General features: G+C 41.1%; 1 long non-coding RNA gene across 1 annotated transcript; it reads left to right on the top strand.

Annotated features, from left to right (window-relative positions):
• The first annotated feature begins 268 nt into the window (after window positions 1-268).
• Window positions 269-3,680, top strand: LOC115374153 (uncharacterized). Its single transcript, XR_003929596.1, has 3 exons — window positions 269-430; window positions 1,002-1,090; window positions 3,447-3,680. It is a non-coding gene; the product is annotated as an uncharacterized LOC115374153 (long non-coding RNA).
• The last annotated feature ends 222 nt before the right edge of the window (window positions 3,681-3,902 follow it).

Raw genomic sequence — 3,902 nt, forward strand, 5'->3', positions numbered from 1 at the left:
GTGATCTGATTGGTCGACAGCCCTGTGTCCTGTAGCCTAACACTTGACGGGAGCCGCATAACTGCAGCTGTATCACTCCGCTGCCACAGGTGTGAACAAACAGCTAATTACCGTCTACAGGTGACTCTCCCTGCGTTCCAAATCGCATACTTATACTTTTTACTTTTAGTATGTACTGCAGCTGCCCTTAAAAAGTATGTAGTTTAGTATGTATTGGGACATACTAATTCTTTTTTTCCCTACTAAATAGTATGGTAGTATGGGTATTGGAACGCAGGGCGAGTTTCTGTTGAACCAGCTAATAACCGACAACAGCAGAAACGGAGGCAAGATTTTCCGTGTTGCTAAATGGAAATATTTCCAAATATAAGTTTTGGTTTGCATCGTGAGTCTACAACCTGAAGAAGAAACGAGGAGATACAGACAGACGGTATGGGCCCTCGACTCTTTTACTTTTACTTTTTTTTTTTTTTTTTTTTTTTTTTTTTTTTAGCTGCAGTAATGTTTCTGACCACTAGAGGGCGTTGATAGCTCAAACTCCGTTTTGTTGTCTAGTTCTACACCATCAGTATCAGCTGTTCAGAAAACAGAGCACACAATGTAAACATAATTATAGTAAAAGAAATCAAATAAATTGGCCAAGGAGCATCTTCTGATGATTTTCAGTTCATGTTAATGTTAAGCAGGTTTTTCTTTCTGTCTTTTTTGTCAATAAGTGATTTGCAGTACAGTGCTAGTTCTCTCATTTAAAAAACCAAAACAATAAGGGTTGGGTCTTAATACATTTACATTTATGGATAAAAAAAAATCCTATCACAAATAAGGTTTTCAACATACATTCAGTTTTATGATTATTATTCCACATGCAGCATGATTTCTGGTAAAATGGGAAAGAGGAAAGATTTTTGCTTCTAGCCGACCACACATATCACACCAGAAAGTATTGCTTTCTGGCACACAGAGGAAAAATAAGTGATGTGTAATTTGTATTTCTTCAACAGAGACTGTACAGCTATTAAAGCTGAGCCTTTGTCTAAGCAGCTCTTCTGAAGGACATATCGTTGAAGTGAAGCTCTTTTTGCCTTTGAAGGTAAGCTGAAGAAATTAATGTGCTTTCTTTAAGGCGGGCTGACAAAGTGTATGAGAAGCAGAGTACCTGCTTAATTGCATAGGATATGCCTTTTTTTTCCAAAGGGACTACAGATCACTTTGTCAAAACCTTACTTGAGAAAAATCATATCCACATCTAGTGTCATTGGAAGGGGCAGGGGGTGGATTTTAACAACCTTATATTGTTTACGGTTGCATGGAAAATTAAACTTCAGTCAGGATTCCTCAAAAGGCAAGATGTTGCCAGATTCATTTAATTCATTCTTTTTAGAAATAAAGAATGAATCTAAAATCCCTGATGGGAACTTTGTGCAGTGTGAAAGTGTGTTTGTGCAGTGGTTTCCAGTATATCAGTAACAGTATGGAGTGGGGGATAAGATAGGTAGGTAAGGTTTGTAAAGCAATCCCTTTATTGCTGATTCACTTATTTGAAAACACTTTATTTTATTTAAATGTTAAATCAGCATTGCTAAAGTTAGTGATTAATGATTGCAACTTAAATGATAATGCATGTAATAACAAATGTGTTAGTGCTGTTCTGAAATCCAGAGTGTTTCATGATTATAACTGAGGGATGTTCAGATATGGAAACTTTGTCTAAATCTATTAAATGGCCTATTTACCCAAAGGTCCAGGAAACTCATTTCAAAACAATTTGTAACATTTACTCAACTGGACCAATTTACCTTTTTGTAAAGGGACAGACGAAACACTAGAACACATGTTTGTCTTGTGCCCTGTGTCCAAAAGGTTTTGGTTAAATTGGTTATCACCTACCATAAATCCTGCCGTTAAGATTTCCCTGCTGTAAACCCTCACAGCAGGGAAATCTTAACGCTTCATCTCGCCAAGACATTTTGGACAATTCTCTGCTTCCAGCTTTGTGGGAACAGTTTGGGGAAGGCCCTTTTCTGTCCTAGCATGACTGAGCCCCAGTGCACAAAGCAGCTCCATAAAGCCATGTTGGGTGAGTTTGGTGTGGAAGACCTTGACTGGCCCCCACAGAGACCTGACATCAACCCCATCCAACACCTTTGGGATGAACTAGAACGGAGATTATGAGCCAGGCCCTCTCGTCCAACATCAGTGTCTGACCACACAGATGCTCTTCTGGATGAACAGGCAGAAATTCCCACAGACACAAAATCTTGTAGAAAGCCTTCCCAGAAGAATGGAAGCTGTTAGCTACAAAGGAGGAACCAACTCCATATTAATGCCTGTGGATTTAAAACAGGATGTCATAAAAGCTCCTGCAGGTGTGATGAGTAGCTGGCCCAGTACTTCTGTCCACATAGTGTGCTTTGAAAAAACTTGTCCTGTCGGCGCAGTGCTGATTGCAGTGACAGAGGCGCTCATGTGACTGAGCTGAAACTTTGATGCGTTTTCTGCAGCAGTGGAGTGCAGGGCAGAGGAGGAGGTCATGTGAGCCGATCAGAGGGTACAGAGCTAAAATCAGGAAAGAACATCAGACTGGCTGTAAACTGTATAGTGGAAAGAATGTGCACAGTTGTGACTCCCACCGTGCAGTTGGTCATTTTACTGTAAAAAAAAAAAAAAATGCATGTGATTTATGTATAAAATTACAGATGTAATGTTGCATGATGGCTGGAAACAGTTTACCCCTAACTGTACTTTTTGGTAGGGCTTTAAAAACTCTAATTGCAACATGTTTTCAGTGTTTGAACCAAATCAAAGCTGTGATGTTACTTACTCACACGACTGCTCATGTTCCTCTGTTTAAAAAATATCATGTCATATAGTGGACATTTGACCTCAAAAGAAACTCTCAGCAGTATTACATATCCAGGCAACTTCCTGGTGTCAGTGACCTCACCACGCCTGGGAATGCTCTGATTGGTTGACAGTAACGTTGTGACTACTTGCTGTGAATTAGACTGTCAGCAGGTGTCGAGGCGAGGTTAATACTGCATGTTATTTCCTTAGGATAAATCCATTGGCATACAGTGGGTGGTTCAATAGGAGGGAAGCTGGCTTGATGCTTCACGCACACAGTTATGGTTTGTGATGTTTGACACTGTACCTCTTTTTGCTGTCAGTTTCCACTGTGCTATCTAGTGCAGCAGAAATGCCAGACATGCTGTCTCACACACACACTTGCTGCGCTCTAGTCTGCCTCCTTGATTCATTATGAATCCCCTCTTTATCTCTATGTAAATATGGTTTTATGTTGCTGTTAGGAGCTGAGAAGCCCCTGACAGGAAGTGTGAGTTACAATGACCTCTGCTGTCCAAATTAATGAACAACTGTTTATACAGTGCGCCACTCCAGGGGCCTGGTTTCCAAAAGCCTTCACACACCTGTCTGCTGTCCCACAGGGAGCTCGACATAGAGGACAGAGCTGCGCTTCTGTGAGTCCCAAAATCATCGCAGCGCAAGGATGATCTGTGTTCAGTCGTGAGTCAGTGGCCGAAGACGGCCCAGGTGTCAAGATGCCTCTGGGAAACCAGGCCTGGGGAGGTGAAACACAGGTCAGCACAGAGAAATACTCAGCGTCCAGATTGTCTGAAAACATGTTTTTCCCCCTCTATCCATCCTTTAACCTCCTCAACTCTGCTGCTCCTGCAGGTGGGTTTGTCATTGCTGCACGGTCAAGTTTTGTTCAAACCCACACAACTTTATTTCAAAGTCTAGTTGAGATCAAAGTGTTTCTAAAAGTCCCACATATGTCCTGCTGACGTACAGGAAAATGCATATAAAATGATGTACAAAACATTCATATATTTTCTATTTGCTGTGCTGCAGTGCAACAGTTCACACAATAAAAGCGGGAT

This window comes from Myripristis murdjan, chromosome 16 (assembly GCF_902150065.1).
Source record: "Myripristis murdjan chromosome 16, fMyrMur1.1, whole genome shotgun sequence".
NCBI classification, from domain to species: domain Eukaryota; kingdom Metazoa; phylum Chordata; class Actinopteri; order Holocentriformes; family Holocentridae; genus Myripristis; species Myripristis murdjan.